The sequence below is a fragment of the Triticum dicoccoides genome, chromosome 5A (assembly GCF_002162155.2).
Source record: "Triticum dicoccoides isolate Atlit2015 ecotype Zavitan chromosome 5A, WEW_v2.0, whole genome shotgun sequence".
Classification (NCBI taxonomy): Eukaryota; Viridiplantae; Streptophyta; class Magnoliopsida; order Poales; family Poaceae; genus Triticum; species Triticum dicoccoides.
Genome location: NC_041388.1, coordinates 668,954,164 through 668,971,159, shown reverse-complemented (window position 1 = coordinate 668,971,159; position 16,996 = coordinate 668,954,164).

The window sequence follows — 16,996 nt, the reverse complement described above, 5'->3', positions numbered from 1 at the left end:
TTGATGGATTTGCCCGATGATCGGCAAGCCATAGAAAATAAATGGATCTTCAAGAGGAAGACAGACGCTGATAGTAGTGTTACTATCTACAAAGCTAGACTTGTCGAAAAAAGGTTTTTGACAAAGTTCAAGGTGTTGACTACGATGAATTTTTCTCATTCGTAGCGATGCATAAGTCTGTCCAAATCATGTTAGCAATTGCCGCATTTTTATGAAATCTGGCAAATGGATAAACAAAACTACATTCCTTAATGGATTTAAAGAAGATATGTATATGATGCAACCAGAAGGTTTTGTCAATCCTAAAGGTGCTAACAAAATATGCAAGCTCCAGCGATCCATCTATGGACTGGTGCAAGCATCTCGGAGTTGGGATATACGCTTTGATAAGTTGATCAAAGCATATAGTTTTATACAGACTTTCGGTGAAGCCTGTATTTACAAGAAAGTGAGTGGGAGCACTACAACATTTCTGATAAGTATATGTGGATGACATATTGTTGATCGGAAATAATGTAGAATTATTCTGCAAAGCATAAATGAGTGTTTGAAAGGATTTTTTTCAAAGAAAACCTCGGTGAAGCTGCTTACATATTGAGCATCAAGATCTATAGAGATAGATCAAGACGCTTGATAAGTTTTTTTCAATGAGTACATACCTTGACAAGATTTCGAAGTAGTTCAAAATGGAACAGTCAAAGAAAGAATTCTTGCCTGTGTTACAAGGTGTGAAATTGAGTAAGACTCAAAGCCCGACCACGGCAGAAAATAGAATGAGAATAAAAGTCAGTCCCTATGCCTTGGCCATAGGTTCTATAAAGTATGCCATGCTGTGTACCAGACCTATTGTATACCCTACACTAATTTTGGCAAGGGAGTACAATAGTGATCTAGGAGTAGATCACTGGACATCGGTCAAAATTATCCTTAGTGGAGTAAGGATATGTTTCTCGATTATGGAGGTGACAAAAGGTTCGTCGTAAAAGGGTTACGTCGATACAAGTTTTGGCACTGATCCGGATGACTCTCAGTCTTCATCTGGATACATATTGAAAGTGGGAACAATTAGCTAAAGTAGCTCCGTACAGAGCATAGTAGACATAGAAAATTGCAAAATACTTACGGATCTGAATATGGCAGACCCGTTGACTAAACTTCTCTCACAGGCAAAACATGATCACACCTTAGTACTCTTTGGGTGTTAATCACATAGCAATGTGAACTAGATTACTGACTCTAGTAAACCCTTTGGGTGTTGGTCACATATCGATGTGAACTATGGGTGTTAACCACATAAAGATGTGAACTATTGATGTTAGATCACATAGCGATGTGAACTAGATTATTGACTCTAGTGCAAGTGGGAGACTGAAGGAAATATGCCCTAGAGGCAATAATAAAGTTATTATTTATTTCCTTATTTCATGATAAATGTTTATTATTCATGCTAGAATTGTATTAATCGGAAACATAATACATGTGTGAATACATAGACAAACAGAGTGTCACTAGTATGCCTCTACTTGACTAGCTCGTTAATCAAAGATGGTTATGTTTCCTAACCATAGACAAAGAGTCGTTATTTGATTAACGGGATCACATCATTAGGAGAATGATGTGATTGACTTGACCCATTCCGTTAGCTTAGCACTCGATCGTTTAATGTGTTGCTATTGCTTTCTTCATGACTTATACATGTTCCTATGACTATGAGATTATGCAACTCCCGTTTACCGGAGGAACACTTTGTGTGCTACCAAACGTCACAACGTAACTGGGTGATTATAAAGGAGCTCTACAGGTGTCTCCAAAGGTGAATGTTGGGTTGGCGTATTTCGAGATTAGGATTTGTCACTCGGATTGTCGGAGAGGTATCTCTGGGCCCTCTCGGTAATGCACATCACATAAGCCTTGCAAGCATTACAACTAATGAGTTAGTTGCAAGATGATGTATTACGAAACGAGTAAAGAGACTTGCCGGTAACGATATTGAACTAGGTATTGAGATACCGACGATCGAATCCCGGGAAAGTAACATACCGATGACAAAGGGAACAACGTATGTTGTTATGCGGTCTGAACGATAAAGATCTTCGTAGAATATGTAGGATCCAATATGAGCATCCAGGTTCCGCTATTGGTTATTGACCAGAGACGTGTCTCAGTCATGTCTACATTGTTCTCGAACCCGTAGGGTCCGCACGCTTAAGGTTTCGATGACAGTTATATTATGAGTTTATGAGTTTTGATGTATCTAAGTTAGTTCGGAGTCCCGGATGTGATCGCGGACATGATGAGGAGTCTCGAAATGGTCGAGACATAAAGATTGATATATTGGACGGCTATATTTGGACACCGGAAGTGTTCCGGGTGATTTCGGAGAAAACCGGAGAGCCGGAGGGTTACCGGAACCCCCCGGGAGAAGTAATGGGCCATATGGGCCTTAGTGGAGAGAGAGGGGCAGCCAGGGTGGGCCGTGCGCCTCCTCCCCCTGGTCCAAATTGGACTAGGAGAAGGGGGGCGGCGCCCCCCTTTCCTTCTCCCTCCCCACTTCTTTCCCCCTCCTAGTAGGAGTCCTACTCCTACTAGGAGGAGGACTCCTCCTTGGCGCGCCACAGGGCCGGCCGGCCTCCTCCCCTTGCTCCTTTATATACGGGGGCAGGGGGCACCCCTGGACACAGAAGTTGATCCACGTGATCATATTCTTAGCCATGTGCGGTGCCCCCTTCCACCATAATCCTCGATAATATTGTAGCGGTGCTTAGGAGAAGCCCTGCGACGGTAGTACATCAAGATCGTCACCACTCCGTCGTGCTGACGGAACTCTTCCTCGACACTTTGCTGGATCGGAGTTCGGGGATCGTCATCGAGCTGAACGTGTGCTAGAACTCGGAGGTGCCGTAGTTTCAGTGCTTGATCGGTCGGGCCGTGAAGACGTACGACTACATCAACCGTGTTGTCATAACGCTTCCGCTTTCGGTCTACAAGGGTACGTAGATCACACTCTCCCCTCTCGTTGCTATGCATCACCATGATCTTGCGTGTGCGTAGGAAAATTTTGAAATTACTACGTTCCCCAACAATCCCTACTCCTTGCATTGACATCAAACGGTGGGCATATACATTGCCCATTGATTAGCCACGTCAATGTGAGACTTTGTCCCTTTTTGTCTTCTCACACAACCTCAATCATTATATTCTATTCCACCCATAGTGCTATGTCCATGGCTCGCGCTCATATATTGTGTAAAAGTTGAAAGAGTTTGAAAAGGCGAAGTATGAAACAATTGCTTGGCTTGTCATCGGGGTTGTGCATGATGAGAGTATTTTGTGTGACGAAAATGAAGCATGGCCAAACTATATGATTTTGTAGGGATATGCTTTCTTTGGCTATGTTATTTTGATAAGACATAATTGCTTGGTTAGCATACTTGGAGTATTATTATTTTTATGTCAACATTAAACTTTTATCTTGAATCTTTCGGATTTGAGCATTCATGCCACAATAGAGAGAATTACATTGAAGAATATGCTCGAAAGCATTCCACATCAAAAATTCTGTTTTTATCATTTACATACTCAAGGACGAGCAGGAATTAAGCTTGGGGATGCTTGATACGTCTCCAACATATCTATAATTTTTGATTGTTCCATGCTATTATATATTCTGTTTTGGATGTTTAATGGGCTTTATTTTACAATTTTCTATTATTTTTGGGACTAACCTATTAACCCAAGGCCCAGTGCAAATTGCTGTTTTTTTGCCTATTTCAGTGTTTCGGAGAAAAGGAATATCAAACGGAGTCCAAATGGAATGAAACCTTCGGGAACATGATTTTTGGAACAAACGTGATCCAGAGGACTTGGAGTGGACGCCAAGAAACAAACAAGGAGTCCACGAGGCAGGGGGCGCACCTACCCCCTGGGCGCGCCCTCCCCCCTCGTGGCTCAACCGACCTACTTCTTCCTCCTATATATACTCATATACCCTGAAAACAACCAGGAGCACCACGAAACCCTATTTCCACCGCTGCAACCTTCTATACCCAAGATATCCCATCTTGGGGCCTTTTCCGGAGCTTCGCCGGAGGGGGCATCGATCACGAAGGGCCTCTACATCAACTCCATGGCCCCTCCGATGATGTGTGAGTAGTTTACTTCAGACCTTCGGGTCCATAGTTATTAGCTAGATGGCTTCTTCTCTCTCTTTGAATCTCAATACAAAGTTCTCCTAGATCTTCTTGGAGATCTATTCGATGTAACTCTTTTTGTAGTGTGTTTGTCGAGATCCAATGAATTGTGGGTTTATGATCAAGTCTATCTATGAACAATATTTGATTCTTCTCTGAAATCTTTTATGTATGATTGGTTATCTTTGCAAGTCTCTTCGAATTATCAGTTTGGTTTGGCCTACTAGATTGATCTTTCTTGCAATGGGAGAAGTGCTTAGCTTTGGGTTCAATCTTGCGGTGCTCGATCCCAGGGACAGACAGGGAAACGACACGTATTGTATTGTTGCCATCAAGGACAAAAAGATGGCGTTTATACCATATTGCTTGAGTTTATCCCTCTACATCATGTCATCTTACCTAATGCGTTACTCTGTTCTTATGAACTTAATACTATAGATGCATGCTGGATAGCGGTCGATGTGTGGAGTAATAGTACTAGATGGAGGTAGGAGTCGGTCAACTTGTCACGGACGTGATGCCTATATACATGATCATGCCTAGATATTCTCATAATTATTCACTTTTCTATCAATTGCTCGACAGTAATTTGTTCACCCACCGTAATACTTATGCTATGTTTAGAGAAGCCACTAGTGAAACCTATGGCCCCCGGGTCTATTCTCCATTATATTAATCTTCCGTCAACAAGCTATTTTCTATTACCTTTCATTTTACAATCTTTACTTTTAATCTTTATCATAAAAATACCAAAAATATTATCTTATCATCTCTATCAGATCTCACTCTCGTAAGTGACCGTGAAGGGATTGACAACCCCTTTATCGCGTTGGTTGCGAGGTTCTTATTTGTTTGTGTAGGTACGAGGGACTTGTGTGTGGCCTCCTACTGGATTGATACCTTGGTTCTTAAAAACTGAGGGAAATACTTACGCTACTTTGTTGCATCACCCTTTCCTCTTCAAGGGAAAACCAACGCAGTGCTCAAGAGGTAGCAGTTGGCTCCAGGCAGTGTTTTCAGCTGGGAAGAGTTGGCCGGAGTGTTTGTCAGAACGTTTGAGGGCACGTGCAAATGACCAGCAGGATTGACTGAATTGCAGCACTGCGTGCAAAAGCTGAATGAAACTTTGAGGGATTACATCCAGAGATGGACCACTTTACACCACACTGTAGAGAATGTGTCTAATCATCAAGCAGTGTGCGCCTTCAAGGAGGGCGTTTGGTACCAGGAGCTCAACCTGAAATTCGGTCGGACAGGAGACATGTCTTTGACTCGAATGATGGAGATAGGCACTCGGTATGCCAATGGCGAAGAAGAAGACCGACTCCGCAGTGGCAAGAATAAACCGGTCGGCCAGGACACCGGAGGAGGAAATTCCAATCGGAAGCAGAAGCGCAAAGCAGAGCCTGCAACACCTGGAGATGTTGCAGTCGCAACCCAAGGAAAGGCTAAAGGAAAACCTGAAGGGCCCTGCACCCCTAAGAAGGTGAAAGATGCAGCCGGTAACGATGTGTTGGATTTACCATGTCACATTCACATCAAGAAGGACGAAGAGGGAAATCTCATCTATCCTAAGCATACCACTCGGCAGTGCCGAGTCCTTATACAACAGTTCAAAGAAAAGCAACCCAGTGAGAAGGAAAAAGAGTCTGATAAAGATGAAGACAAGGAAGAGGATGATGATGGTTTTCCCAGTATCAATTCCACTTTGGTGATTTTTGCTGATGTTGAAAGTAAAAGTCGACTGAAAGTCATCAACAGGGAAGTGAACATGGTTGCTTCAGCAACACTGACGTATCTGAAATGGTCAAAGACTCCCATTACATTCGACCAGTCGGATCACCCACCGCATGTTGCCACCCCTGGGAGGCAAGCATTGGTGGTCAACCCGGTCGTTGGAGGCACCTGACTGACCAAAATTTTGATGGATGGTGGCAGCGGATTGAACATCTTGTATGCTGAGACCCTCCGAGGGATGGGCATTCCGATGTTCAAACTCAGTGAGAGTAACATGCGGTTTCATGGAGTTATACCTGGGAAGAAAGCCGATTCACTCGGCTAGATCACCCTTGATGTGGCTTTCGGTGATTCAAAGAATTACCAGAAGGAAAAGTTGACATTTGAAGTCGTGGATTTTCATAGTGCTTATCATGCTATCCTAGGTAGAACTACGCATGCCCGTTTCATGGCTCGACCATGTTATGTGTATCTCAATCTCAAGATGCCTGGCCCTAGGGGCGTGATTATAGTCACTGGTAATCGGCAGTGAGCAGAAGAGTGCTTCCAGAAGGGCTCAAAGATTGCCAATGAACAGATGGCAGCAATTGAAATGCAAGAATACAAGAAGACAGCAGATCCGAGTGATTTGTTGAGAGCTAAGAAGCCTGCTTCAGAGTCTGCATTTAAGTCGACTGATGAAACAAAGTCTGTTCATATTCACCCGACTGATCCCAATGCTGCTCCGACTCATATATCAACAACACTCGACAGCAAATAGGAAGAAGCGCTCATCCAGTTCCTCCGTGAGAACTGGGACATCTTTGCATGGAAACCTTCTGACATGCCAGGTGTACCCAGAGAGCTGGCTGACCATCGTTTGCGACTCAACCCAAAAGTTAAACCTGTGAAAGTGTATCTTCGACGGTCCGCTGTGGAGAAGCGAAAGGCGATTGGCAAAGAAGTGGCTCGGCTCTGCCAGCTGAGTTCATCCGAGAGATTTACCACTCCGAGTGGCTCGCCAATGTCGTCATGGTTCCCAAGAAGGATGATTCACTCCGTATGTGTATTGACTTCAAGCACATCAATTGGGCCTGCCCGAAGGATCATTTTCCTCTACCCCGCATCAATCAAATAGTCGACTCGACTGCGGGATGTGAGCAACTGTCCTTTCTGGACGCATATTTCGGGTATCATCAGATCCGACTGGATGGGCCCGATGAAATAAAGACAACCTTTATCACCCCATTCGGGTGCTTTTGCTATGTTGCCATGCCCTTTGGTCTCAAGAATGCTGGCGCCACATTCATGCACATGATACAGAAGTTCCTGCTCACTCAAATCGGTCGGAATGTGGAGGCATACATGGATGACATAGTGGTTAAGTTACATAAAGGTTCCGACCTACTGACTGACCTCGCTGAAACCTTTGCCAATCTAAGAAGATATGATATCAAGCTTAACCCGTCGAAGTGTACATTTGGAGTTCCAGGTGGCAAGTTACTCGGTTTCCTTGTTTCCGAATGAGGTATCGACGCGAACCTAGAGAAAGTCGGCGCAATACTCCAAATGAAACACCCTGTGCGCATACACGACATTCAGAAGTTTACTGGTTGTTTGGCCGCCTTGAGTCGGTTCATCTCTCGTCTCGGTGAAAAGGCATTACCTCTTTACTGATTGATGAAGAAATCTGATAAGTTCGAGTGGACTCCTGAAGCTGACACAACGTTTGCAGAGCTCAAAACCCTGCTTTCCACCCAGCTGGTGCTCGCTGCTCCAGTTAGCAAGGAGCCTTTGCTGCTTTATATTGCAGCCACTGGACTAGTTGTCAGTACAGTACTCACGGTCGAGCGGGAAGAAGAAGGTAAAACCTATAAAGTTCAGCGCCCAGTGTACTATATTTCTGAAGTCTTAACTCCATCCAAGCAGAGGTATCCGTATTACCAAAAGTTGGTCTATGGAATTTACTTTACTGCAAAGAAGGTGGCACATTATTTCTCAAATCACTCCATCACAGTCGTCAGCGACGCTCCATTGTCAGAAATTCTGAACAACACAGATGCAACTGGTCGAGTGGCAAAGTGGGCGATTGAACTCCTTCCATTGGATATCAAGTTTGAGGCAAAGAAAGCAATCAAATCCCAAGCAATAACAGATTTCCTCGTCGAGTGGGTTGATCAGCAACAACCGACTCAAGTCTAGTCAGAACATTGGACTATGTTCTTTGATGTATCCAAAATGTTGAGTGGTTCTGGTGCTGGAGTTGTTCCGGTATCCCCGCGAGGTGACAAACTTATTTATGTCCTTCAGATTCACTTTGATTCCTCCAACAATGAGGCTGAGTACGAAGCTCTTTTGTACGGGTTGCGAATGGCCACTTCACTCGGCGTCCGTCGCCTAATGGTCTTCAGCGACTCAAATTTGGTGGTTAATCAAGTGATGAAAGAGTGGGATGTCAGAAGCCCGGCTATGACTGGCTATTGCAATGCAGTTAGAAAGTTAGAAAACAAGTTTGAAGGTCTAGAGCTCCGCCACATTCCCCGACTAAAGAACCAGGCAGCAGATGACCTGGCTAAGATAGGTTCTAAGCGAGGGCCCATTCCCAGCAATGTGTTCTTAGAACATCTTCACACACCATCAGTCCAGCAAGATCCCTTCATGGAAGAACCCCCACAACCTAAGAGTTCCACTGATCCGACTGAAGTTGAAGTCCCGGCTGTGGTCGACCTAGTCATGGAAGTTTTGCCCGTCATTCCTGATTGGACTGTACCGTACATCGCATATATTCTCAGGAAAGAGCTGCCAGAAGACGAAGATGAAGTGCGATAGATCGTCCGTCGATCCAAAGCATTCACCATGATAAGCGGTCGACTATACAGAGAAAGTGTGACTGGAGTTGCTCAGCGATGCATTACCTCTGAAGAAGGTTGAATGATTCTCAATGATATCCACTCGGGGGCCTGTGGTCACCATGCGTCCTCACGGACAATAGTGGCCAAATCATACCGAGCAGGTTTTTACTGGCCACGAGCAAATGAAATGGCAAAGGAAATAGTCGATAAGTGTGAAGGTTGCGAGTTCTACTCCAACATGTCTCATAGGCCCGCCTCATCCCTGAATACCATTCCACTCGTCTGGCCATTTTCCGTGTGGGGGTTGGATATGGTTGGACCCTTGAGGACTAGCGGAAGTGGTTTCACTCACCACTACAAAAAAAGACACATCCATGACATTTTGGGCCGAACGATTTTTTTTCTATCATACATATGACACTTCTATGACGATAATTGTGACAAAACCCGGTATCATCATAGATGTGGTGGGCTCTTACTTCTATGACAAAAAATCATGACAGAAAATGGGCTTTTCGTCCTGGGCGGGCCGGAGCCGCAGCTGCATGACATTCTTTGGGCCGTCCATGACGGAAAAAACTGTGGTAGAAGCGAGGGGGAGGAAAATTTCGGGGATTTCCCGGTTACGGTGGGAGGTCGGGGGCCGAGCGATGCGCGTTTCTCTCGTACACGTACGCGCGTGTGTGCGAGGCGTTGGCTCTAACTGAACCCGAGCGAGGCGTTGGGCTCTAACTGAAGCGAACCCGAGCGATTGCACTGCAGGCTACGCGTTACTGAACCCGAGAGATCGATCGATGGCTGTTAACTGAACCCGATCGAGCGATTCCTTCGCTACTGCTGCTAACTGAAGCTGATTGATGGGATGAACAGTGAGTGTTGCGGGGGGTGGGGTGGATGAACAGTGAGCGGTGGTGTTGCCTCTGGATAACAGGACCCCGTGGTGTGGTGGAGGGCTGGATGGATAGTATACGGTGGAGGGGTGCCCGTGAAGGGGTGGATGAACAGGACCCTATGGTGTGGAGGGCTGGATGAACAATAGACGGTGGAGGGGTGGTTGAACAGGACCCCATGGTGTGGAGGGCTGGATGAACAGTAGACGGTGGAGGGGTGCCCGTGGAGGGGTGGTTGAACAGGACCCCGTGGTGTGGAGGGCTGGATGAACAGTAGATGGTGGAGGGGTGGTTGAACAGTAGTCGGTGGAGTAGCGCACGGTGGAGGCTGGATGAACAGGAGCCCGTGGAGGCTGGATGAACAGGAGGAGGTTGATGGTGGAGATGAACAGTATCCCGTGGAGTCCCGTTTTGCGGTACACCCCACCCCTCCCGATGAACAGGACCCCCATTTTGACCGTAGCGCTCGAAAACAAGTCCGTTTCCTCCGTTTTGCGGTACACCACACCCCTCCCGATCAACAGGACCCCCGTTTCGACCGTAGGAGGTCCATTTCCTCCGTTTTGCGGTACGCCAGACCCCTCCCGATCAACAGGATCCCGTTTCGAACATGGCCGGTCGAACACAAGGCCGTTTCCTCCGTTCTGCGGTATGCCAGGCCTCGTTTCCATCGCCTGTTCCGTCCAAGCCCTCCCGATGAACACGACACATTCCGTTGCCTCCCCATGAACACGACGCATTCCGTTGCCTCCCCATGAACACGACGATGATGTTGTTTCTCCGTTCCGACCCAACCATGTACACGAGCCCTCGCCGTACGTATGCGCGAGTAGGCGTTCGAGATCCCACCCGTATGTACACATACGTGGCCGTATTTTCTTTCTTGCACCATGGCGGCTGTACGTACGTGTAAATGCTACGTGCGCGCCTCTACTACGACATGTGCGCGCCTCTACTATGACATGTATGTACGTACACTTTCGCGACCAGAACGACAACGCTACGTACGCTTCGACCAGGTGGGTCCCAACTGTCAGGCACTTCCTTGCCTGCGAAGATGTACCTGGTCGGTCCCAGCAGTCAAGGGGCAAATCATTTTTCTTGCCCGGACGCACTTTCTTGCGTGCGAAGATGTAGCTGGTGGGTCCCAGCAGTCAGGGGGAAACGTTTTTTTCACGACATACGGTGGCCCGTCCGGTGGGTCCCGCTGTTAGGTGGAGGAATAATTATTTTGCACGTAATAAGGAGGCACTTCCTTGCTGCGGTCGTGGATCCAGCTGTCAGCCTCTCCACGTACAGTCCACGTCTGATGGAAGCCATTCCTTGACCATGTTGACCATGCCGCGCCGAGAGCACTAGGGCAGTGGACGACGGCGAGGCCTAGGAAGGGGACGACGCGGAGCCGGGGAAGACGCGACAGTGAATGCCCACGCGTAGAGGAGTACGAGGGTTCACTGGTTTGTTGCGGTATGAGGCTGCCGTCGCCGCAGAATAACAGGGGGTGTGGGTGAGTAGAGGGATGGCCTGGCCAGCGGTGGGAGTAGTAGGGGGCGGTGAGGCCTCCGCCGCATCATAGTCGGCCACGGGAGGCAGGAGCACGAGGCACGACCGGCGCTGATTTGGGCGGCTGGAGCAAGAAGACCAGAGGTTGAAGAAGCACTACGGCCGTTGGATGGACATTGTACGGTCACTGGAGCTAGAATCATGCATATTGACTAAGTTGACAAATCCCTCCGTCCCCGTCAACTTAGTAGGCCCACAAGTCAGCCTCCCACCAAGGTGGGGCCCAGCTAGCAGGGGGTATTCATTTTTTTGAGCGTAATAAGGAGGCACTTCCTTGCCTGCGAAGATATAGCTGGTGGGTTCGAGCTGTCAGCGGCGGTAACGTTTTTTTCGCGAAATACAGAGGCCCTTTTGGTAGGTCCCTGATGTCAGGGGAGGAATCATTATTTTGCGCGTAATAAGGAGGCATTTCCTTGCGTGTGGCCGTGGACCCAACTGTCGGCCTCTCCATGTACAATCCACTTCAGATGCATGTCGGTCGTTGACCACGTTGACCAGGCCGCGCCGAGAGCACCAGGGCGGTGGACGACGGCGAGGCCTAGGAAGGGAACGACACGGAGGCAGGGAAGACTCCTAAAATTGTAGGCTTAGCGATCGATGACCTAGGCGGGCTAGTTTGGCCTAGTGGGTTTCAGTGATATGACGTGCAACACAAAATCATAGCAGTGCAGAGACGTACTCCCTCCGTTCCAAAATAGATGACCTAGGCGGGTTAGTTTGCCCTAGTGGGTTTTAGTGATATGGCGTGGTACAGTGCCGTCCAATCTTCGCGTGTGGTAGCAGTATTGCGGGTACAGTAAGTTTTCTTGAAGAAGCGGAATTCAACGAAGTCAAGATGGTTCCTTCGTCCGAACAACTTACAGTGGGAAAGGTTGGGCCTGCGATACGACCGGGGTAGACTAGGATAATTTTGTGTATGGCAGGTGGACCAGGATGGTCGACGTCCCACATGTCAGTGAATGAAAGTATTCTTTCCGATATAGAGGACGAGCAACGAGTATTCATTGTTTATTTTTGATGAAGCTATTGTCTCCACTGTTACGATGGATGAGTGTGAAACACGCATCCCAGTGAACTTGGCATGTGCACCACTCCCTCCTTCCTCATGTAATGCCCAGGTTACAACTTTTTCTCACTTTCTCTCTATCTATTTCCTCTCAAATGTTTTTTACCTTTCTTTTTTAAGACACAATTGTTTTTTATGCATTTTTTTAGAATTATTTTTTTATACCTAGGAGCACGTGTGGAGACGGGCTCTTGCAAAGCCCACTCCTTGACTTTGTTAATGCCTCTCTCTCCTCCACATAAGGAGTACTACTTGCTATGCATGCATGCGGCAGGCAGCTGGCGTCTTGAGGGGCCAGGGCGGTGAGAGCGGGCTTCGGAAGTGGTCTGGACTCTAGCATAATTTTGTTTTTTTAAGTATTTCTTTATCCATTGACAGGTAGGCCCGCGTAGATAGATAAAGAACACGAGCTGATGAGGCGCATGCGGACTGTTTGACTGGTCAACCAGACAAATACGGAGCTATACGCTGAGCCAGTGACCGTATAATCACCATATCTCGTATACAATGATCAAAGTGAGCTATCAAGACAAGTTCGATGACCGCCAATGCATTTTACTCGGTAATAAATGGCCAGGATTGAAGGGGAATCCAAATTTGCTTTGTCTTCTATCCTTGAGCTCTTGACAAACCAATGCACTATGCGGTTGTTCGGTCACTCCACCCCAGAGCTCTCACCGAGCGTCGTTCATGCCACCGTGCCGCACACTAACCGGTAAGGCAGCGATGGCATCCCGCCGCACCGAGTTTCTCGCCACCCATGACCGCACACAAAATGGTAGGGAAGCGATGGCATCCCGCCGTGCCAAGTTCATCACCGCTCGCGACCTCACAACTATGTGGGAGGAATTTGAAGATGCCAAGGCCGAATGGGCGGTAGAGCAAGAGGCGGCCAAAGCCGCACAGAGGGAGCGGAAAAGTCAGAAAGCACTCAAGAAAAGAGAGGCCCGCCGCCGCAAGAAAGAAAAGGACGCACGCGCTGCTGCGGAGAGGTCGGCGGAGATCCAAGCACAGTGGGGTGTCGCCGACAAAGCCGGGAAGGAGAACGACGGCGTCTGGCCAGCATGTGAGAAGTAGTAGTACTAGTAGTTAGTGTGTGTGTGTGTGTGTCTGAGTACGAGCATGTACCAGTACGACTAGTTACTACTGTAGTTTTTAGAGCAAATTACCAGTACATTAGCCTAGACTAAATGAAAAAATTCCTATCCTAAGCATCAAATGGCATCTCTTTCTCTATAGGAATTGAGATGCATGTCATCTCACTTCCTATGATTTTCATATTCCTATCCTATGAACGAAAGGAGGCCTCTGTTGGAGTAACTACTGTAGCTAGCAGTACTGCTAGTACAGTAGTTTTCTTCAAGAAGCGGAATTCAACGAAGTCATGATGGTTCCTTCGTCCAAGCAACTTCAAAGTGGGAAGTGGGCCTGTGATTTGACGGTTCATTAGTCATTGTTACTGTGGCGCGACAACCTGGGTGACTCCCTTGGAGTTCTGCGTGCATGGAAAGTGGACCAGGATGGTCGACGTCCCACATGTTGGCGAACAGAAGTATTCTTTCCGATATGGAGGAGCAAGGAAACCGCATGGTATAGTATCACTACTGATTGGTTCGCAAAAAAATAGTATCACTGCCGATTTATAATTATTTTTTATTTCCGATGAATGCTAGCGTTTCAACTCTTACGATGAAGGATGCCAAACACGGCACGTGCTGGATGTCCCACACGTCAGCGAAAGGAGTGGGACATGAACAACATGGTAGAGCCCAGCGTAAAAAAACAACATGGTAGAGCGTCTCCACTTCTTCCACTTCTGGGTCGTAGACCACACGTAGTAGTACTTAGTGGTATGAATGATACAAAGTGCGACCTAGAGACAAAGACACGTCTAGTTGGAAGGTCTCGGGGCATACACGTAAACGAATATAAAAGTTAATATGTGCCTCCAACTAATATAGTAGTAGTAGAGTACTTAGGCACGTACTCCATAACATCACCGTGCATTGCACGTACAACATTTAGTGGTAGTACGTAGTAAGAGACAAATGCCGCCCAAGAGTTCCCTTCTCGACCTACTTTTGGGTGTTTGGTAGAGTGTATGGAGGGTGCATGAGTCCACACTAGTTTAGCACAAATACACTAGAAGCATGCATGAAGAGGGGTGTTGAGTTGAGCATGCATGAAGAGGGAACAACTATGCTGAGACGAGAACGCAACCAAACACACCCTATATGCCACGCATGTTCATACCATTTGTGCCTTTCTACTTCACTTATTGCGCTACATTACTCAGGTTCGTACTCCACTCCTGGGTACATGTTCGTCTCATAGTTCCAGTCCCACGTGTTCTTCATATAGATGGAACGATCCTTTCATAACACGTGCACCTTGATGCTAGATGTCTCGCGTGTTGGCAAAAGGATGAACAAAGCTCATGTAAAAAAATAGATTGGAAGACCATAGATTCCGGACGACCGAGAAGGAGCAAGGAACCTCGTGGTGGAGCGTCTGCACTCATAATATTTAATATTATTCAACGATATAAAATTAACCAATCATCTCCACAGTGGACTGGAAGAGTACGAAACACGGCAGCCCAGTGTAGTATCATACTAGTACATGGCTAACCCACACTATCACCATATTTCTTGGCTTCCGTGCGACACCTATCTCTAGTAATCTAGTAGCCTGTATCGCTTCTCCCTCCTTGTCTCTATCAAAGTGCGGTGGGCTGGCGTTTCTGCCATCTATTGAGGTCAGTTAACTATCACATGTTAGCGACATGCCAAGAGCATTCTAAAAAAAGTTCCTTTCACGTTCCGTTTTCAAAAGAAAAAATTCCTTTCACGTACGAATTTGCCTGTATGCTTTGAGCAACTTGCATGTCCTATACTGCTCCTGTTTGATACTCTAACTTAGCTAGAGGTTAGACTAACTCATGACTAACCCTGAACTAACTGTAGCCAAAGAGGTGTTTGGGTGACAGGGTTAGATTGACAATAAATGCACTTCATGGAGAGAGAAAAGTGATTTTTCAGTGGTCCAATGAGAAGTATCTCCAGTTAGCACCTCTTGGGTGGGATAGTTTTTTTTGGTGGGTTCGCTGCAACTTGATCCAATTTAAACCCTCATGCTTGGATAGTTTAGGGATATTTGAGCCCCAACTAGCTCAAACTAACTCTAACCCATGGATCCAAATAGGGCCTATGGCCAGTCTCGACGCGGAGCAGTCGCGTGCACCGGGAAGCGACGCTCTCTCGGCCGTCGCGCCGCTTCAAAGCCGGCGCCAGTGAGAGGCCGCCTCCGCTCTAGCCGGGCATTAATGCGGCACTGACGCTCCAGGGGGACGCTGACCGTTTCACGCGGGAAGCGCGCGCTGGCAAGGGAGTATAGCTTTTGAACCGTTTTAGGTGTAGTACTGGTAGTTTGCAAAACTACTCAATTATTGCACTTAGTTTCTTAAGAAATTGTGGTAAAAACGTTACTCCATAGCCCGCTTCCCTTCTCCTTCCTCTTCCACCGCCCGCGCACATCCGCGGGAAGCGACCGGTCAACCCTTATATAGGAGTGCTAGCACAAAAAGATGCATGCATGACCACTAAAATTTCCATATTAAAGCGCCGCTCCGGCGGGAGTATGGCGTATGTTGTTACCTTCGGCCGGCGCATGGCTACCGGGCGACGGCGACCAGAGAAGAGGCGGCGGGAGGGGAATGAATGCAGCTACTGTTTGGGTTCGCCTTCTGGCTTAAATAAATGCGCAGCATCACGTGTACCCGCGGGTGCACAAATTGTAACATACGTGTCTGCTTAAGTGGGCGTCACATAACTGGTGTGTGTGAGAGAGAGATTCTGAGAGACAGAGTGCGTGTGTGTGACTCTACTCTTCGGACATGTACTCAACCTTTTGCATCGGGATATAAGTATAACGGTATTTACTTTAGCTAGTGATTTACGTGGCCATGTTAATGTGGTTGTGTCAAAAAAATGTCACTTCCTGCTCGTGATTTGTGTTATATAATTACAAGCAAGATTCTCATGCATTGCACAAAACATCAATATGCATTTTTTTACAGAACACCTGTTGTGATTGACCCATGCAGGAGTAATCCCATGTGTAAAAACTAGTGATATCTCAAGAATTTTATCGGAAAACTAGTATCTCAAGAATGTCATCGAAAAAATGAAAGATGAGAGATAAGGCGAGGAGGAGTGGAGTGTGGTGGTGACTGGTGGTCGGAATGGGTGGAGGCATGGGGATGGACGACACCGGCAGGCGGCAGCGGCCACCATGCATGCTAGATTGTTCCAGAGACTTATTCCTTTTTAATTGCTGAGCAATGAGGTTGCGAGAGATAATGATGTGGAGAGAGGCGCCGGTATCTTTTGTAAAATTATCATAGTTTGCTTTCTATCCTCAGATATAGATCATACGGTCTGTATTACAAGATGGCAGGCACACCATCACCACCAACTCATTTTTTATAAGGGTACAAATGATAAGTTTGCTGACTACTAAAGTAAAGTGGAATTTGTCCATGTTATGCAAGTAAATAAAGGTGATTGTTTATCATACGGGTAAGGTTGGATGAAGGGTGGTAGGAACAAATGCTCCGCCTAGAGCATGTGTGTGTGAGATGGAGTCTTAGTGTGTGTGTGTGTGTGAGAGAGAGAGAGGAGAGAGATAGAGTCTTAGTTTGTGTGTGTGTGAGAGAGA